This window comes from Lithobates pipiens, unplaced genomic scaffold (assembly GCF_037356315.1).
Source record: "Lithobates pipiens isolate NorthernLeopardFrog02 unplaced genomic scaffold, aLitPip1_a1.2 Scaffold_18, whole genome shotgun sequence".
NCBI lineage: Eukaryota > Metazoa > Chordata > Amphibia > Anura > Ranidae > Lithobates > Lithobates pipiens.
In genome coordinates, this window is record NW_027507758.1 from 427260743 (window position 1) to 427283151 (window position 22409).

Genomic DNA, 22409 nt, shown 5'->3' on the forward strand with positions numbered 1-22409 from the left:
AGATGCCTTTAGAAGACCGTATAGTGACTTTCCATGTCTTGATGGTAGCATTGATAGTATAGAGGAATGAGTGAGTCTCTTGGTGTTGTAGGGGCGGGGGGGGGGGGGGGGGGTCTGAAAATCTGTTTCTGATGGGAGGCGAGTGCTGTGCTTTCTATTTGAAACCAGGTGGTTTGTTGAATGTGGTTCCACCAGACTTTGGCCTGGTCGAGAAAAGTTGCTTTATAACAAGCTAGTATGTCCAATTCCTCCATCCCTCCAGAAGTGATGGTTTTCGATTAGGGTGTTGCTTTGAAGACAAGATTGTTTTCCTCCCCAGATGAAGGTTGTTATGATAGACTGCAGATACAATAATTGCTTTTTGAGAAAGGGTATCTGCAGAGTTCAGAACATATACAAGACATGAGGAAGAAGATACATTTTGGCAAGGGTGATTTTGCCTGCTAAGGAGACTGGGGTGCGTTGAAGGTCTTGCACAGTTGTTTGGAGCTTGGTTACAAGATTATTAAAGTTGATAGATTGTAAGCGAGAAGAGGGGGTGATTAGTTGTATGCCCAAGTATGTGAGGATGGAGTTAGAGGGTCCACGAGAAAGACGCCCAGACAGTGATGTCGTTTTTGGTGCATTGATTGGGGCCTACACATAGCATCAGGGCCAGATTAACATAGGGGCTATTGGAGCTGCAGCTCCAGGCCCCTTTCTCAAGATAGGCCCATTTGCCGAAAAAAAAAAATAAATAAATAAATAAAAAGATCGACGATCAGGAGTCACAAAGACCCCAAATTTGGGGGGTGGGTAGCTAAAGACCCACTCCAGCACTGGTTAAAATATGTTCCGGAGATACGGAGCTCCTTGAGCAGCCTGTCAGAAGCTACATACAGAGCGGCCAGTTTAAATACAAGCTGGATTCTGGAACACTCCGCAGCAGCCTGAGAGGATGAACTCACAGTGCTTATTATAATTATTTGTATATTAGGCTGGGTTCACACTGCTGCGGTGTACGAGATCGGATGTGATTCGCACTGCACTGCAGTGCAAATCACATGCGATCTCTGTGCGATGCGATTTCAGCCACACAGGTAGTATGGCTGAATTCGCATCGCATCCGGCCCAAACTCGCACAGGACCCTTTTTTTGGTCCGCAGCAGAATCGGATCGCATGGGTGTTCACATCATGCGATCCAATTCCTGTCCGAGTTTGCAGATCGCACTGCGATCTGCAAACTAATTTGGAGGTGTCATTAACTTTTCACTGACACTCCCAGCAGTTCTCATAGGGCAGTGTGAACTGCCGCCGGGTGGCATGTGATGCAGGAACTCGCAGTAGATTTGCAGCGTTCCCGAATCGCAGCAATGTGAACCCAGCCTTATTTATGATAATTAACCCCTTGCCACCCAGGCCCATTCTGAGACTTCTCTCCTACATGTAAAAGTCATCATTTTTTTATGCTAGAAAATTACTCAGAAACCTCAAGCATTATATATTATTTTAGCAGACATCCTATGGAATAAAATGATGGTTTTTGCAACTTTTTATGTTACATAATATTTGCGCAGCAATTTTTCAAACTTTTTTTTGGAAAGAAACTGTTTCATTCATAAAAAAGAAACACTAAAGTTAGCACGATTTTTTGTTGTGTACTAAGCGATGCTTTACATTTTTTTACAGGTTACATGTTTAGAGTTACAGGGGAGGTCTAGTGCTAGAATTATTGCTCTCGCTCTAACGATCGTGGCGTATGTAACCTGTGTGTATCTGGCTCTGATACTAACCAGTGCCTACCCAGGGACTGACTAGTATCTCTTCCCAGCCTGTCCCCACACATCCTATCACCTGCTGACCTGTGAATGGGGCAATCACTCCCGCAGTGTTATTGTGTTCTGCCAGTGAATACAATGATAAGTGTTGCTAACTATAGCTGGCAGCACTGATTGTTTTGGGGAAAACCTGACAGGCTGGTTGTACTCAAGTCGGTTAATAGGTTGACTTGTATAAAATCAGCTAGCCCATACATAGATCGACTATGGCTGGTCTCTGCTTAATTGGTGTAATTTCAATCCATGTATGGCCAACTTAACCACTACGCAGTCCCGAAACATCCTTCCACAAACCTTTACATTTTACCTTCCCAGATTACTTCATCCTCCTCTCCTATACATAGTGCCCACTGTCATACTCTCCACACTTCTCTCCTATACATAGTGCCCACTGTCATACCCTCCACACTTCTCTCCTATACATAGTGCCCACTGTCATACCCTCTACACTCCTCTCCTGTACATACTACTTACTGTCATACCCTCCACACTCCTCTCCTATACATAATGCCCACTGTCATACCTCCAACACTTCTCTCCAATACATAGTGCCCACTGTCATACCCTCCACACTCCTCTCCTGTACATACTACTCACTGTCATACCCTCCATACTCCTCTCCTATACATAGTGCCCACTGTCATACCTCCAACACTTCTCTCCTATACATAGTGCCCATGGTCATACCCTCCACACTCCTTTCCTGTACATACTACTCACTGTCATACCCTCCATACTCCTCTCCTATACATAGTGCCCACCGTCATACCCTCCCTCCACACTCCTCTTCTGTAATTACTGCTTACTGTCCTACTCTCCACACTTCTCTCCTGTACATATTGCTCACTGTCATACCCTCCACACTCTTCTCTTATACATAGTGCCCAATATCATACCCTCTACACTAGTCTGCTGTGCATACTGCCCACTGTCATACCCTTCACACTCCTCTCCTGTACATAGTGCCTTCTGCCATACCCTCTGCACTCCTCTCATGTACATAGTGGCCACTGTTAGACCCTCCACATTCCTCTCCCGCACATACTTCCCACTTTTATACCATCCATACTCCTCCCATATGCCTCTTACCCACAAAAACTGTTCTTTAAAATTATACTGAATATCCTCAATGTTACCAGCTCTAGAATGGGAACTTTTGTTAGTTCAACTAAAGGAAATCTCACAGTCCTCATATTTGTTCTGCCCCATTATTAGTACTTATTTAATTTTGTAATTACTATTGTGATGTATAGAGGAACATAGGGGATGTCAGCTACTCTAAATATAGCACTTGTAAAAAAAGCGTCCTTGAAAATATTTTTGAAATGTTGACAACTATGCACTTAGGCCCTGCCCAAGGGCCACAGGGTCTGTAGGGGGCCCCACGAGAGGCTCCTGTGATAGAGGCCCCGGGGTAGGTTATGGTATAATGTACAAGTATGCCCAGCATATTAGCACATTAGGGCACACTTAAATTGTCAGACTGAGCCCTCCAGTGCTGTGCTGTGATCAATCTGGCGGGGCCCGGGCACTTCCATCTTCACCCGGTCTTCCTTCTGGGTTCTGTGCCTTCGGTCACTTGCCTTGGCCAGGCTGCGTTGATGTCATTCCCACTCATGCTCATGTGCATCCTCTCTCTCTCATCCCCTCTTTCTCTCTCATCCTCCCTCCCTTACCAGGGGCGGATCCAGAGTCTAATCTCGGGAGGGGCACTGCTATAAAATATGTTTTTGGGGGGCAATTTATATGGGAAATGGCTGGTATTGGCGCTTCAATCATTACGGCACCATGGTTGTTATGGTGTCAGGATGATTGAAGCGCATTATTTCTATTAATACATTGTAATATAAAATTAAATGGTTCAACTCACCATATTGCAGAATCAGTGGGAGCCCTGAGGATGTCACTTGCCATGTCGCCTGCCACCAAATGTGGATTGTCACTTGTCACCAAATGCGGATTGTTACTTGCCACGTCACCTGCCACACATTGCGGATTGTCACTTGCCACATAGCCTGCCACACATTGCAGATTGCCACTTGCCACGTCACCTGCCACACATTGCGGATTGTCACTTGCCACGTCACCTGCCACACATTGCGGATTGTCACTTGCCACGTCACCTGCTACACATTGCGGATTGTCACTTGCCACGTCACCTGCCACACATTGTGGATTGCCACTTGCCACGTAGTCTGCCACACATTGCGGATTGCCACTTGCCACGTAGCCTGCCACACATTGCGGATTGTCACTTGCCACGTCACCTGCCACACATTGCGGATTGTCACTTGCCACGTCACCTGCTACACATTGCGGATTGTCACTTGCCACGTCACCTGCCACACATTGTGGATTGCCACTTGCCACGTAGTCTGCCACACATTGCGGATTGCCACTTGCCACGTAGCCTGCCACACATTGCGGATTGTCACCTACTGGTGGTCTTTTGTTGGGTCCCAGAGTGAAGATAGGCAGCAGAGAGATGATGCAATCTCTCTGCTGCACACAGCTTCCTACACAGTGAAGGCGGAACTGGAGGGATGCAGGGCAGTGAGAGATGATGTCATCTCCCTGCTCCCCTGCCTGCTGGCTTCCTGATTGGCCAGCAGCCCTCCTAAGCCGACCAGCTGCCCCCCCCCCCTCACCCGTCCACTCAGCGCGGGTACCCGCGGAACCGACCGCGATTGGACCCGCGGAACCGGCCGCGATTGGACCCGCGGAACCGGCCCGCGGGTACCCGCGGAACCGGCCGCGATTGGACCCGCGGAACCGGCCGTGGGTACCCGCGGAACCAGCCGCGATTGGACTCACGGAACCGGCCCGCGGGTACCTGCGGAACCGGCCGCGATTGGACCCGCGGAACCGGCCGTGCTGTCATCAGCTGGCGGTATTCTCGGAGGGGGCAATTGACCCGTTGCCCCCCCCTGGATCCGCCCCTGTCCCTTACCCCTCACACCTCTTTCATCCCCTTTCTCTCTCTCTCTCTCTCTCTCTCTCTTTCTCTCTTTCATCCTCCCTCTCTCTCTTTAATTTAATTTGTTATAACAATTTGCATTTTTATTTATTGTTTATAAAAGGCCCTGCCAAAATCCTCAGCTCCAGGCCCATGATGTTCTTAATCTGGCCCTAGAACTGCCTATGTAACCAAGGCAATTCTCCATTCTGGCTAATGACATGTTACAGATCTTCTGTTCCCAGTGGTCGGGAACAGTGATCTCTGTCATATCCCTGGCAGCCCATCCCCCCCTACAGTTAGAACACACCCCGGGAACACACTTAACCCCTTAATCGCCCCCTAGTACTGCCCTATCAGCGGCCCTGACTGTAGTCAATCAGCTTCTAACTTCAGTTTGTTCAATTAACCACTTGCCCGCCAGCTCACGGACATTTACTGTGGCAGGTCGGCTTTCCTGCACAAACCAACGTACCTGTATATCGACCTGTGCAAGGAGGACAGTGGGCGCATATGCCACGCACCGTGGGAGCATGCCCGCATGCCCCACAGACTCAATGTCCACCAGCAACCTACGGTCGCTGTGTACAGAGGAAATGGGAACTGCCTATGTAACCAAGGCAATTCTCCATTCTGGCTAATGACATGTTACAGATCTTCTGTTCCCAGTGATCGGGAACAGTGATCTCTGTCATATCCCTGGCAGCCCATCCCCCCTACAGTTAGAACACACCCCGAGAACACACTTAACCCCTTAATTGCCCCCTAGTGTTAACTCCTTCCCTGCCAGTGTCAGTTATACATTGATCCATGCATTTTTATAGCATGATCAATGTAATAAAGTCACTGGCCCCCAAAAAGTAATTTGGGGTCCGATTTGTCAGCCACAATGTTGCAGTCCAGCTAAAAATTGAATATTGTGGCCATTGCCAGTAAAAACAATAAAAAAAAAAAATAAAAGTCCCTAAATCTATCCCATAGTTTGTTTGTAGACGAGATAGCTTTTGCGCAAACCAATCAATATACGTCTATTGCAATTTTTTTTCACCAAAAATATGTATCAGCCTAATCTGATGAATACATGTTTTTTTTATATATTTTTTGGGGATATGTATTATAGCAGAAAGTAAAAAAACTTTTTTTTTTCAAAGTTGTCAGTCTTTTTTTTGTTAATAGCACAAAAAATAAAAACCGCAGAGGTGATCAAATACCACCAAAAGAAATCTCTATTTGTGGGAAAAAAAGGACACCAATTTTGTTTGGGTACAGCGTCGTACAACAACGCATTTGTCAGTTAAAGTGACCCAGTGCTCTATTGCAAAAAATGGCCTGCTCATTAAGGGAGCAAATCCTTCTGGGGAGGAAGTGGTTAAAGTTCATCTTTTTTGCTTCTAAATTCCAAGTTCCCTATGTACCAATATATCATTGTGTCTCTTTTGCAAAATTGATAAGGTGTTCTATAATATCTTACACCAGCACTTATCTAGGCAGTCTGATCTATGGAGAAATTCTTCATTACATCCTGGACAGCTCTTAGGTTGGAAAAACCAGTGTGACACCAGTGTGACAAGGATACCGCCTTCCTCCACTCAAGGAAATCGGCCACACCCATCTCCAAAAGTACACGGAAATCCAATTTAGTAATCACTGTTCTCACTAAAAACTCAGCCATCTTTTTTTTTTCTTACCTTCATCTTGCATAGACATATATTTGGCAGAGTGTGCAGGAGCTGAGTGCTCGCAACCTATGTGGAGCTGAGCTGTAGTATTGGGAAGTGTGTCTCTGGAAGTCTGTACAGCTCACCATACATTATACAATCTGTTTAGATCTACTATCAATTTGTAATGCAAGAGCCAACCTGATTGGATACAGAGTGATTGGATAGATGGTGTGTAATATAGTTTTGGTAAATCTAAAGGAGATTGTGCAGAAATGGTACAATCCGAATGAATTGTTTATGGCTACCTTTATATACCTAAAATGGACTAGTCGCAATTTCGGACATCAATTGTAAACAACATGCCAAACGCACAAGCAAACACACATTTTGCCCCAGGAAAAAACGAGCGACAAATGCAGAAAAACGCACAGTAAAAAATAAGCACCGCAACACACCAAAATGTCCCATGAGCTACTTTGTCACGTGTAAGGCAGCACATTGAAATCAACAGGCTGTGCTATGGGTGTCATGGAAAAAATTAGCCAAAAAATGTGCACTTCCACTAGGATAGAACAATGCGGCTCCATTCACATCAATGCACTTCCAAACTCATGCCAAACCACATATAAAATTTGATAACATTTTTATAAAACTTTGCCATGCATTTTAGAAACACTGCAAATGTGCATTTTGCTTGTGCTGTCAATACATGTTAAAGGCATCCCAAGTATAGCAAACGCACCAAAAAAATGTGGTATTATCATATCATGCTCTGCTCCAAATAAAGTTCTGGAGCTTCTCTGAGGCGATTGTCACACATTCCAGTGAATGGACTGCCCTATGTGTGATGAGTGAAAATGCTGAAAACATCCCAAAAAACAAATGTGGGAATGTGAGTTTACACTACGTGGAGATGTGAACAGGGACAACTTAGTGTCTCTATCCACTCCCTCCTATGTACTTGTATAAAGATGGCCATACACTATGCAATCTTATTGTACAATCTCTGTACAATTTCCTTTAGATTTACCAGAACTATGGACAACAATCCATTACATTTTTATCAAATCAGACAGGTTATTGCACTGCATAGCTGGTGGGAGACCTAAAGGAAATTGTACAATCAGAGTGTACAGAAAGTAGGTGGAAGGTGGTATTGTAATAAGGAAGATGTGGTCCAGAGTGGTGAACACGCCCTATCACACTGATAGTAGATCAGCGAAAGTCAGGAGCATCTAGTGCTCCTACTCCTCAATCCAGCATCCCGGGTTTGGACTATGGCTTTCTCCTTGTCTGTTTATCTATCTGCAAGGTGATTAGGCCCCTTTCACACTGGGGCGGTGGGTGTGTCGGCGGCAAAGTGCCGCTATTTTTAGCAACGCTTTACCACCAATTTCACTGCGCTATTTGCCCGCTAGCAGGGCACTTTTACCCCCCGCTAGCGGCCGAGAAAGGGTTAAAACCACTGTAAAGCGCTGCTACAATGCTGGCGGTATGGTTTTTCTGGTAACTCCTATATATTTTCCAACTTAGAAAAATAGTTGTATATACTTTAAGCTTAAGCCATGCTCTTCTGATTCTGAAGCACAGAGGATTAACCTGATTATCACATGGTTGCAGGGGGACTCCCAGTCTTGGACTTCTAGCCTCCCACAGAAGGCTCAGCCCGATGGTCAGTTGAGGAATTTTTCAAGGCCCTGTGTTTACTCTTTGATGATCCTGACCATGCTCACTCAGCTCAAACTTACTTTAGGTCATTACGTCTGGGTAAATGCACTGCTGAAAAATACTGTTCTGATTTCCGCCACTGGGCATCCGACTCAGGGTGAAATGACGTGTCTGGTATGGATTTTGAGGGGGACCCCACTGCATTTATTTTATTTTGGCTCTGGGTTCCCCGTAATATCCATACCAGACCTGAGGGGCCTGGTATGGTATTTGGGGGAACCCCAACGCAATTTTTTTTTAAATTTTGGTTCGGGGTTCCCCTAATATTCATACCAGACCAAAGGGTCTGGCAATGGACTGTGGGGGAATCCCATGCTGTTTTTTTCAATGACTTGTATGTGTATTTCCGGGACCGACAATTCATTATAGCCGCGAGTACTAAAATGACTTTTTTTCCTTTAGAAATGTCATTTTGTGAAGGGATGAAATTTAAAGGAATATTTCACTTTTATTGTTTCATTGTAAGCATTATTAAAATCACTGCTCCTGAAAAAATTGCAATTTTTAAAACTTTATTTTGCATTAATACATGTCCCCTGGGACAGGACCCAGGTCCCCAAACACTTTTTATGACAATAACTTGCATATACGGTCTCATTCACACCAGGTGGATCCGCTGCAGCGGAGTCCACCAGAGTCCACCAGCTCATCGGGAGATCTCTCCGTTGATCTCTGCTGAGCCAGCGAATGACAGGTCCCTATCTGTTCTCTGCTCTCTGCTGAGCAGGGAAGGGCTTTTCAAGCAACACTACTTGCAATGGACAGATCAGACGAAAATGAACAGCATGTCCTTTTCATCAGATCTCACCCGATCCTATCCACCAGGGACGGATATGAACGTAGGGCCATCCATCTGATTTTCGCTGATTGGACCAGATCGGATGTCAGCGGACATGTCACCCATAGACTAACACGGATCACCCGTTCAGGTCCGCTGACAAAACTGGCAGGCGGACCTGAACGGTCCAACAGTGTGAAAGAGGCCTTAGCCTTTAAAATGATCACTTTTGATTATTCATGTTTGTGTCCCATAGACTTTAACAGTGTTCACGTGTTCAATCTAATTTTTTGCCTGTTCGCATGTTCTGCTGCGAACCAAACCGGGGGGTGTTGGGCTCATCCCTAATAGGGACCCAGCACTATCTACATCTGATTCTCTTGGCTAACAAAACCTTGCCTGACGAAGGGGTCCTGCGTGACTCTGAAACGTTGCACCTTTCTTGTGTTGTGATCATGCAATAAACTACCTATTTGGATGCCACTTTGTACCGATCCTTGGTGTGATGGCAAATATCTACTTTGCTATAGTTAAAGAACACAGCATCCAGCTATAGTGTCTGACAACCTGCATTGGGGTAAACGTGAAAATTTGATTTGAAAACCTTCTAGAAAGTGAGAGAAAAGCACACTGGGATGGCTGGGCCAGAAAAGTCATTAGAAAATGCTTCTATTTATTATTAAAAGTGAAATTCTAGCAGGAGAAGCCGAATTTAGCCTTTAGGCTTTGACAAAAAAGTCTGGAAATGGATTGGGTTCTGTGCAGAGCTGCACCAGATTTTGCACTCTCCAGTTTTAGTAAAACATTTCCACTATGTCTGCTGGGAACTGTTAGCCCTTGTACACACGGTCGGAGATTCCGACAACCAAATCCGTCAGATTCTGTCCGTCATATTTTGTCCGACGGATTTTGTCCAAAACTGTTGCATACACACGGTCGGACAAAGTTGTCGGAAAATCTGACGTGATGGCGTTATTTTGTTACAATTCGGAGCATTTTGTCTGAAAATTTTACCAACAAGTTGGAAAACTTGGTCCGTCGAATACTCCGACGGGAACAGTCCGATGTAGACCACACACAGTCGGAATATCTGACAAAACGGTCTGATCGGACACATTCCATCGGAATCTCCGACCATGTGTACAAGGGCTTAAGCATGGTGGAGGTCCTGGGATGGTGTGACCAGCATTGTTATGGGAGTCATTTGGTCAGAAGATGATTTCTGTTCATGGCTAAAGGATCACCCTATGGTACAAACAATGTTTCTCTATGATGTCCTTATATTTCAGGTTTTTAATGTCCCCATGCACATTACTAAATATGCTTTAGGCATTTCTAAAAGTTACTCAAGCTTCTCTGAATTCAAGACTCTATTCCATATTATAAACCAAATTAGGATAGAAGGCATAGACAGCTGTGAAAATAACTCAGGTAAAAGTTAAAATAACTCCAAATATTTGTCACAAAATACATGATTTTTAATAACACATTTATAGCATTTGGGCAAAGTATAGCATAATTTCAGATTAATAAAACAATATGTATAGATTATAAAATAAATTGAAACTGAAACACTTTGTAAAAAACTCAAATAAAAGAAACCAACTGTACTTTCCAGACCATTTTCCTTTGCCTCTTGTGCTTTTGATTATGATGCATTTGTACAGGCCCATGGTAGATTGCTTTATTTGATTTGCTCTGTTACAGTTAGTTTTACAGCTTAGTTTCAGCTCATGGTTTTTTGGAAACCACTGAATGGAAATTTGTTGGATTAAATATTGTGCAAGGTTGAGCTTCACATATTTTTGGTAACTAATTAAACAAAGTGAGCCAAGGCATGTGTGACCAATAACAACAAACTGTAAAAAAAACTCCTATAATTGACAAAATCATTGGACAACAGATTTTTGTGCATTTGATAACAGCTGTGAGTTTGATCCAGTGGAGATGATGCACAATAGAAATTTTATTGCCTACTTTCTGCAGATGGGATGAGCCCAGTAAACTCAATCCATCTGCCTGCTGAGGTCACTGCAGATATCAGAAAAGGACAGGGAGCAAGCCAAACAGCTTTAGCATTCATTGATTTGTCTGTCTCTCAAAAAAATAATTTCAATGAAGAACTTAATAATATGATTTTGACAGTGAATGGCAGTGTTTCTGTGAGACTATTGTGTGTATGTTTTATATTTATGCATTTATTTACAGTATATATAATTAATTACATTTACATGGTCATTTATTGACCCATCAAGTGTATTTACAAAGGTAATTTTGCAGTGCTGACAAATGTCGGTTTTATAAGGAATGAATGGTACACCCCAGTCAAACCTGCTGATTTATCATGGCAGCATGGACAATTAAATCTGGATTAATTGATTTAAAATACAAAAGCCCATTCCAGCCACTATGCTTGGAAGTAAGTGCAATGCATTATGTGTTATACGTATGCTTTCATGCACACAGTCTCTGCTAGCATGACATTTATGCCGCTTACACACGATTGGAATTTCGGCCAGCAAAAGACCGATGAGAGCTTCTCATCGGAAAATGCGACCGTGTGTATGCTCCATCGGAATTTAGCTGGCCGAATTCCCGCCAGCAAAAATTTGAGAGCATGTCCTCAATTTTTCAGATGGAAAAACGTTCTATTGGAAATTCCAATCGTGTGTATTCAATTCCGATGCGCAAAAACTTACGTATGCTCAGATTCAACTATGAGATGGATGCTATTGGCTACTGGGTTTAGAACTTACTTTTTCTAGTCCCGTCATGCATGTTGTACGTCACCGCATTCTTGGCAGCCTGAATTTGGTGTGAATGTGTGTGTATGCAAGACAGCTTGAGCAAAATCCTGTCGGAATTCCGTTGGCAAAACGAACAAAATTACGATCGTGTGTAGGCGGCATAATGAATCAGGGAATTTTGCAATAAACACGTTTACAGCAGAAAATCAAGTGGTTACACCTTTCTTCACAGCCTGGTGTGATAAGAGGTTTTTGTTTTAGTTTGTTTTTTTACAAAATTCCCTTCTCTTTTGTATTAATGAAAACATGTCTGCCCCTTCCAAGGAAATTTCAACTTAGGTTAAACCTAAGTTCATTAACTCTTATATCACTTAGCATCAGGAATTGAGAGAGAGAGATACCCAAAAACAGCTTGATTCCATCTCTCTATATGGCAGCCTGGTGCTTCAGTGCATTGAGCTTTTAGCACCACTCATATGCAGGAGATGTTGCCATTTTCTTCTGAAACCAACCTTTGAAGTATTGTACGCCAACATCAATCACATTAAAAGCAGCATTTTATCAGTCATTATTCATGATGCAGGACCCTACTGTCACCCTCTTCCACTAGTGGTATTATACTTTGGAGTTTGTTTTGAATAATCACCACTGCAGTTCTTGACTGTTTATTATAACGTATTTACCATCTGTACCTGACTGCTGAAAGGCTTTATACCATTGTCATTCTCTCAGTCTGGGACTTCAATGCTCAGACTGCATCCAGTAATCCAGTACTTTGCTCTGACCTCTAAATTATCTAATTACCCTTAACCACAACTAAGTCCTGTTCTCCTTTTTGCTTTGTGTCTTTTCTACCCAGTACCCAGTCTTATGTTACCTTGTTTATGCATGCTTGTTTTTGCATCTGCTTTTCACCTTTGTCATTGGTTCAGTAGTCTTATCTCTGCTCTATGTTTGCATTACGTTCTATCAAGTTACTTTACTATGTTTCTATGTTATGTCCCTTTTTTTATTTTGTGACAAACAGCTTTTGGAGGGCATAAGGAATGACCTTGACAGGTTTTATGTAGCACCCAGACTGTGGCACTTCCTCAGATAGAAAGATAAATATTAGGTTTCTGTATCTGGTTGAGAAGTCAAAGGTTTTTAGTTAAAGGTGACGTTCTTTTAGAGACAGACAGACTGAAAAGCCATGCTAGGTTTAGTGGCTGTATGAGTCCAAAACATTTAGAGATGTTGGTCAGTAGGCTAGAATTTTTTGAGGTGTTTAATGTATCCAGCAAAGGACCATTCTCCTGGGGTTTACCTGTGTGTTTATACCCAACAAAAATGTACTAAAAATATGTTTTTGGAGTGTTAGGCTAGGACTACACTGGCGATTTGAATCACTTTCTATCAAGAGATTTAACAATTTACTGTCAACCACCTGAATAGATGAGAGCTATTATTAGTAGAGCTAATATTGGTCTCTGTAACTTGAAGGAAAGCAAAGAGAATAATTGTGGTGTTATATGAAGAACACGTTTTCTTTCTCTATATTTTAGCGAAGAAGCACCAATTTACTTTTCAAGTAAAAGTTCTTTACTTCTGCATTTTCCAAATGCCTGCACATTAATTTCATTGTTTTTCAATTTCCTCATAGAAAGAACTCTGTGTACTAAAGAAGATGAGAGGGTTCACTAGGATACTTGGAGTGTGCGCATGGAACAGGCCCCCTGTTTCATGTGAAGCTATGGGATGGAGCTGTGACTGGTACCTGACTGGTGAAAAATGGCAGTGTCATAGCATTAAACATACATCTTTCAATTTGTTCCAGGGAATATTGATCCTGAATACTACCCTTTTGGAGCAATTTGGATCAAGTTTTATAACATTTTTTCCTGGTGCCTCCATGGCAGCATACCTGTGATATGCTGTGATAAGCTCCACCCCTGGAGAGACCCATACCCCCCCCCCCCCCCCCCCATAGCATTGTCCTTTTTTTCCTCATACCTCATGGATGGTGGTGTTGTGTGTCCTTGCCTCTGCCGCATGCAGGTTCCGGTCTGGGTTCAGCCTCCCCCAGATGCGGTCCTGATCCTCGCTAAAAGCACTGATAATGTGGGAAACCTTTCTGAGGGTCTTTTGGGGCAACAGCAGTCTCCTAACCTGGAGCATTAGTCCTGCATTCTGGGTATGGCTGGTACCATGCTGTGTGGGCAGGTAAGGCAGCTCTCCTATTTTTGTTTGGTATGCCACTGTCATTTTTGCTAAACTTTAAAATGTTTCCTTTGTTTTTCCCCTCGTTCCTCTCCCTTTAGCTTCCCTCGAGTCTGGGGGCGTCGAGGAACCTCCTAAGTAGTTGAGGTCTTATTTTTCATTTCTGAAGAAGAGACTTTCCTTTTTTCCTCTTATGGAGGAAGTGAAGGACCTCATAGAGGATGAATGAAAAAAGACGGAAAAATGATTTTCCCTGAATTGTTTAAATAAGCTTTACCCTTTAGCCATGTCAGACTCAGCTCTTTTGGACACCTCTCCAGTGGTTGGCACTGCAGTATTTCACCTAGCCAAGAACATCACCTTGCCAATGGAGGACTCAGCCTCCTGTAAGGATCCTTTAGATAGGTGCATTTATTCAGGCCTTAAAAAGGCCTAACAGTCAGCTGGAGGCACCTGCAGACCACCAGTGGCGTTGACTTCAGTTTTGAACGCTATTAGAGTCTGGACAGAAAACATAGAGGTGGCCATTTGACAAGACGTACCAAAGGATTATATCATGAAGGCACTGGAAAAGCTCAAGATATCAGCTGATATTATGGGGGAAGCTGCCATCGATTCAATAAGATATTCAGCTAGGGCTGTGCTGCATGTGGGTATGGCCAAACAGGCCTTGTGGCTAAAACCATGTGCTGCATAGGCAGCGCCTAAGCAGAACTGGTGCAAGATCCCCTTTGAGGGGAAGGCGTTATTTGGGGACAGGCTTGAAAAGCATTCTCCCGGGTAACTGGAGGGAAGTCAGGATTACTTCCTCAAGACGGAAGGATGAGACGTTCACGAGTATTCTCTTCAAGTTTCAGTCTTCCAGGAACAGGAATTTCTCACAGTTCTGTCAAAACAGAGACCCTAAAAAGAACTGGAGAAGCATTTAAGACACTTTTTTAAAAATATAGATTAAAATCTAACAGAGGAGTCTTTCCAATCCACAGGATGGGGCAAAACCTTTTTGACACAAGGCCATCCCAAGTGATTCCAGTCAGGGCCAGGTTAAGTCATTCTCCGGGGTCTGGTCCAACCGTTGCAATGGGTGGTATCCACCATCTGTTTTGGGCATTTCTAGACATTTTCAGACCATCCCCCGCAAAAATAATTTGCCCTAACAAGAATTCCAGTCTCCCTGCAGAAGGCAGAAGCAATGCAAAAGTTTATATTCCTGTTGCAGGTTCAACAAGCTGTAGTTCCTGTCCCTCCCTCCGTGAGGTTCACAGTGTTCTATTCAACCCTTTTTCTAGTCTCCAAAAAGAATGGGGAATGGAGGCCAGTGGTGGATTTAAAATGACTAAATTGTTTCATTCATTTAGATAGAAATTGGAATCCTTACAAATGATCATCCAGATGGTGCAGCCAGGAGATTGGATAATTTCAGTGGATCTCCAAGATGCCTATTTCTATATACCCATTCTTCCGCCTTCCAAAAATATCTAAGGGTTGCAGTCAGTCACATACATCCCCAATTCCAGTGTCTCCCCTTCAGCCTCTGCACCTCCCAAGGGTATTTTCAAAGGTCCTGATTTCAGTTCTAGCCCCTCTAAGAGAGAGAGGACTAAGAGTATTTCACTACCTGGACGACACCCTGTTGCTAGCTTCCAATCCGGAACAGTTTCTGGAGCTCAAAAGAGATCTTGCTATCCACCCTTGCAGAATTCGAGTGGCTAGGTAATTGGGAGAAGAGTCTTCTCACCCCAACCCAGTCAATGATCTACCTATCAGCCTTGTTCAGCACTTCAGTAGGAACAGTGTGTCTCACTCCCCAGAAAGTAACAGTTATTTCCCAGAAGATGAGTCATGTCAGGTCACTATCCCACCTCTCTGCATCAGGTTGCCTGAGTTTAATCGGGACCTTGTCATCCTTGTATTCCGCTGCTGCCATGGGTTCATTGGCACCTGAGATTTTCTCAAGAATGCTTCCTGTCACAGTGGAAGAAACAGTCATTGTATCAGCAAATATTCATCTCGAACCCCATGAAGAGGATGGTGGATGAAGAAAGATCTGATCTCAAAGCTGCATCGTCTGCAGTGCCACTCCTGGACCATACTTACTACTGATGCAAGTTCAAGGGACTGGGGAGCGCACTGAAATCAACTCGCAGTTCAAGGGAAATGGAACTTTCCCACTGTGTGAATAGTCTTGAATGTCCTGGAGATACGAGCAGCCTATCTAGCGCTTGTGAACCTAGGAGATCATCTGCAACAAAAAAAAAACAGAGTGGCAGTGTTGTATATCCAACAGCAGAGGGGAACTCACAGCATCCCTTTATTGTGGGAAGTGGAGCCCATTATGTTGTGGGCAGAAAGGAACCTGCTGGATCTGAAGGCAGTCTACCTTCCAGGTCACCTGAATGAGGAGGCAGATCATCTGTCCTGGAACTTACAAGACAGCAACGAAGGGGTCCCTTCACCCCTCAAATTTCAACTGGATCACGAGTCTTCGGAATCCCCCAGAAATCAATCTCTTCACCTTATCAGTAAATACCAAATTACTGAGGTTCCTCTCCCGCCTGCCTCATCCCCAGGCAAAAGCAGTAGAGGCCCTTTTCAGTTCTTGGCAATGCAGGACAGCATATGCATTTTCTCCCAAACATCTAATCTCGAGGTTCCTCCTCAGATTACTGAAAGAATCGGTCAGAGTGGTGGCAATTCTCCCATACTGGCTGAGGAGGCCGTGGTTCCCCTGGGCAATGTACCTCAGTACCTGTTGCCCCGCCAAGATTCCGATCTTGCCTTGTCTTCTCTTTCAAGGGAGATTTGTACACCAAGAACCTCACGAGCTGAATCTTCATATTTGGATGTTGAGTGGCAAAAATTCTAATCCCTAGGTTGCTCATCTGAAGTAATTTCAACATTGTTAAAGCGGTTGTATACTGTTTTTTTTTTACTTTTACCTACAGGTAAGCCTTATTATAGGTAAAAACAATATCTCCTAAACCTGTATGGTTTAGGAGATATTCCCCTCACAATGCGCTGCTGAATGCAGCAGCGCATGCGCACAGGGGATTTCCGGCAGACGCCGGATTTTGCCAGAAAGAAATCTCCCGCGCGCATGTGCGGGAGTGACGATATCGCGGCTCCGACTACTCACAGCGCCGGAGCAGCGATACCCAGAAGACAGGCCGAGGGAACATGTCAGCTCTCTCGGCGTGGCTCGTCCGAGAGATTGGGGCTCTAAGGTAAGTATTTCATAATGTGCATGTATGCGGTGCATACTAGCTCATTATGCCTTTTCCCTTGCAGGTCAGAAAAAAAATTAATTTAATTTAAAGGCTTGAAAACTATCCACAAATTGTGTATACACAAAAATCTGGAATAAGTTCAAAATTTTTTCAGCCAGCAGGTTTCCGGACCCTGCTTTCCCTTCTTCCTCATTCCTCTTAGATTTCCAAGCAGGCCTAAATCTCGGTGTCAGACTAAGTTCTCTAAAGGTTCAAGTGGCAGCTATTTTAGCAGTTACACAAACGAGATGGTCGAAAGATATGCTTATTATCCAATTCTTCAGAACAATTAAGAAGATTCGACTACCAGTAAAATGATCTTTTCCTGCTTGGGATCTGTCCTTTGTCTTGGACTTTCGAACAACTCATCCTTTTGCCCAATCGGAATCCTCTTCTTTATGGAACCTGATGCTCAAAATTGCCTTTTTGATTGAAGTTACTTCAGGTAAAAGAGCCTTGGAACTTCAAGCATTGGGGGCAGAATATGAGCATATATCCTTTTTTCCACAGGGTGGAGCTACGGACAGTTCAAGGTGTTCCTAAGGTATCTTCCCAATCCACTCTCTCGGAAGCTTGGGCACTACCTACCTTTCCAGATCCACAGTCACGGTCTTTGCTTGAATTGGACATTTCTAGAGTTCTAAGATATTACCTACAGGCTGCAGCACCCTTCAGAGCATCAAATAAATTATTAATACTTCCTTGGGGTAAGAATAAAGGGAAGGAAGCAGCCACGAGAACAATTGCCTCTTGGATTTGTAAGCTGATCCAAAGGGCATATAGGACTAGGGGGATGGATCCTCCAGTTGTAAAAGCCCACTCAACAAGGGCAGTTTCTTCATCTTGGGCGGCAAGGGCTAATGTGTCTTTGGAGAAAATTTGCAGAGCGGCTACTTGGTCTTCTCCAAATACGTTCATGCGACATTATAGAATTGATCCAGGAGAATTCACTTCAGTGGAGTTCAGAAGAAGGGCAATTGAATCAGCTTTTGCGTTTATTTTCAGTTTTGTTACCCTATCCAGGATCAGCTATATTTTCTTTTTATGGAGGTTTTTTTTTTTTTTTTTTTTTTTTTTATTGGTTGAATGTGATGGGCTTGAGTCTTTTTTAACCTACCTAATTATGGGGTAGATTTACTAAAACTTGTGCAATCAGAATCTGGTGCCACTGTGCATGGTAGCCAATCAGCTTCTAATCTCAGCTTGCTTAGCCCCTTCCCGACCTGCCGCCACAGTTGTACTGCAGTAGATTGGCTCCCCTGGGCGAAACAACGTAACTGTTCCCTCGTGACAGAGTAAGAACTTTTTACACACAGATACTGGTTCTCTCAGGGGAGAGGACACAGATTGTGTATTCATACCAAGTATGAACACTGACCTCTCTCCTCCCCTAGTCAGTCCCAGCCCTCCACAGTTAGAACACACACTAAGGAATGCAGTTAACCCCTTGATTGCCTCCTAGTGTTAACCCCTTCCCTGCCAGTGACATTTATACAGTAATCAGTGCATTTTTGTAGCACTGATCGCTGTATAATTGTCAATGGTTCCAAAAATGTGTCAAAAGTTTCCAATTTGTCCGCCACAATATTGCAGTCCCGTTAAAAATCACAGATCACCGCCATTACTAGTAAAAAAATAATAATAATAAAAATGCCATAAATCTATTCCCTATTTTGTAGATGCTATCACTTTTGCGCAAACCAATCAATATATGCTTATTTTTTTTTTTACCAAAAATATGTAGAAGAATACATATCAGCCTAAACTAAGGAAAACATTAGTTTTTTTTGTTTTGTTTTTTAATTTGGGATATTTATTATAGCAAAAAGTAAAGGATATTGTGTGTTTTTTTTAGTTTTTTGTATTTTATTGTCACTCTTCGTTTGTATATAGTGCAAAAAATAAAAAACGCAGAGGAGATCAAATACCACCAAAAGAGAACTCTATTTTTGGGAAAAAAGGACATACATTTTGCTTTGGTACAACTTGGCACGGCCGCACAATTGTCAGTTAAATCGACACAATGCCATATCGCCAAAAAATGGCCTGGTCATTAAGCAGCCAAATCTTCCGGGGCTGAAGTGGTTAAATAAGCTTTGGCAATGCAACCTGAAAGCTGATTAGTTTCTATGCAGGAGTGAACCTGATTTTGAACTCTCCAGCTATGTTACCATGTTTCTATGTTATTATTTAATTTGATGTCACAATCAGGATGGTACTTTTTGGAAGATGTCTTAGGGCTTGAAATTGGCTGATCCTTTTTTTGGCCTGCAAGGAGAAATCTGGAAAGTTCTAGTGGTATAAACTCTTCTAGTGCCAACATCAATGCCTATACAGCCTGCTATAGCATGCTCAAAGATAGAGAAATTGCTTAGTTCTCCAATACCAGGAAGGGAATACATTTGACACAAGCCTCTGCTTCCACCCAAGAAAAATATTTGCCTTTTGCTCTTACATATATAGGGAAAGCTGTCAGCAAGCACATATTGCTCTGGGATCACACCTGTGATCAAGTCTTGGAGCCAGTGTGGAAATTGTAAGCAATTACTTTTTGAGCTTATTCCAGGGTGTCCGTTCAGTAGTTAGATAGCAGGTAAAACAGGTCAAATGTGCAGAAAGTTCAGCAAATAAGAGCAAATTCCAAGAGGAGGACTGTAAGCAGAGCAGAATTGTGGTGCACCACTGTAGATGTAGGTGGAACAGCAAGAGACTGGTGTTTAGCAGGAGTAAGTCAGAACAGCCTAGTAGCATTGGTGAGTATGGGCCGATCCTAGGGTCATAGATGCCTGGGTGCAAAAATATTTCTTGCACCCCCACATAGGCATGGTCATCTTCTTAACTCCCCTAAGGAGTCTTTGTTACCCTGGCATCCTCCCACAATCTCTTAAAAATAAACAATATACAGTAAGAGAAGCAGAGTACTCTAATGGAACCTGGGGGGGTCTCTTTAATGGACACAGAGAGGGCTTAGCTAGAAAGTATGTTAGAAAGAGCCCCCACCAGGCTCCATTAGGGACTACAATGAGGTCTGATGGGACCTGGAGGGAGGGTCTCTCTCTAACAGAGGCCCTCTTGGTGTCCATTAGAGAGTCTGTTAGATCCCCCACCAGGCCCCATTGGAGACTACATTGGGGTCTAAAAATTAAAAAGGAGATGGGACTTTAAATGAGGTGTGCAATAATGTCAGTGATAGGTAGTGTAGTAGACACATCAATGATATATATATATATATATATATATATATATATATAAATAGCCATTCTGGAAATAGTATAATAATGTTGAAAGCAACTTGTATTCAAGAGCCTCGTCAACAGTGTGGTATAAAAACATTGTATTCCATGATTGCATAAATTCATTCAAATGTTATAACTTATTCATCATGATTGGGCTGGAACAAAACACATAGAGAAATTATGAACATAGATAAAAAAGCTAATTGTGTAGATATATCTCAATATACAGTAATAGGGATGAGCCGAACACCCCCCTGTTCGGTTCGCACCAGAACCTGCGAACAGACCTAAACTTCATGTGAACTTTAGAACCCTATTAAAGTCTATGGGACTCGAACGTTCACAATCTAAAGTGCTCATTTTAAAGGGTAATATGCAAGTTACTGTCCTAAAAAGTGTTTGGGGACCCGGGTCCTGCCCCAGGGGACATGGATCAATGCAAAAAAAAGTTTTAAAAACTGACGTTTTTTCAGGAGCAGTGATTTTAATAATGATTAAAGTGAAACAATAAAAGTGTAATATTCCTTTAAATTTCGTAGCTGGGGGGTATCTATAGCATGCCTGTGAAGGGGCGCATGTTTCTGCTGCTTAGAACTGTCCCTGCACAAAGTGTAATTTGGGCAGGAAAAAAAGTCTTTTAAAATCACTTGCGGCTAAATTGTCGGCTCCCCGTAATACAGAGAACACTCAATGAGTGTTCTCTGTATTAGCCGACAATTCATTCATTCATTGATAAAAAAAAAAAAAAAAAGCGTGGGGGTTCCCCTAAATTCAATTACCAGGCCCTTCAGGTCTGACATGGATATTAAGGGGAACCCCGTGTCAAATTGAAAAAAAAATTGACGTGGGGGTCCCCCTAAATATCCATACCAGACCCTTCAGGTCTGATATGGATATTAAGGGGAACCCCGCATAAAATAAAAAAAAAATTGACGTGGGGGTCCCCCTAAAAATCCATACCAGACCCTTTATCCAAGTACGCAACCTGGCAGGCCGCAGGAAAAGAGGGGGGACGAGAGAGCGGCCCCCCTCCCTCCTGAACCGTACCAGGCCACATACCCTCAACATTGGAAGGATGCTTTGACCCCTCAAAGCACCTTGTCCCCATGTTGATGAGGACAAGGGCCTCATCCTCACAACCCTGGCCGGTGGTTGTGAGGGTCTGCGGGCGGGGGGCTTATCAGAATCTGGAAGCCCCCTTTAACAAGGGGACCCCCAGATCCCGCCCCCCCTGTTTGAAATGGTAAGGGACCATTTCACAAAGAAAGTGTCAAAATGGTTAAATAAGACAAACACACTTTTGAAAAATTCCTTTATTAAAAATAAAAAAATAAAAAAAAGATTCCAGCGGTGCTAATCCACTCTTGCTATCCAGCAACGGATCTCTGGGGTCCAGCGATGGATGATCATATCCAGCGACGGGGGATCTCTCAGTCCAGCACTGTCCATACATCCTTCTTCTGTCTCCATTGCGGAGACACTGCGGAGATCCCAGCGCTGAGGTTTCTTATATTAGGAGGGCGGGGCCACTCGTCACCTGACCCCGCCCCCTCTGACGCTGGTGAAGAGAGCCAGGGGTTCCCCAGTGACGTATGGGTGACCCCGCCCCCTCGGATGTAACGGAAACCTGCGTTACATCAGAGGGGGCGGAGTCACCCACACCTCACTGGAGAACCCCTGGCTTCCCTCCCCAGCGTCAGAGGGGCGGGGTGGCCCCGCCCTCCTAATATAAGAAACGCCAGCGCTGGGATCTCCGCAGTCTCCACAGTGCTGGACAGGCGGTTTTCATGCTCTCTGGGTTAAATTTCAGTACCAGTAGCATTGTATTGCAGGATCCTGGTGCAGTGTACTTACCTTTTCCCCAGGAACCTGTGATGTTCCCCCGCTGTGTCCGTGGGCTCTGTCCTCTGCCTGATGCCTCTGTGTGCTGGTATGCATTCCCTGCGAGAGTCGTGTCACACGGGGCGGAGCCTGGTGGCAAATTAAAAAAATTGAAAATTCATAATATATACAGTACAAT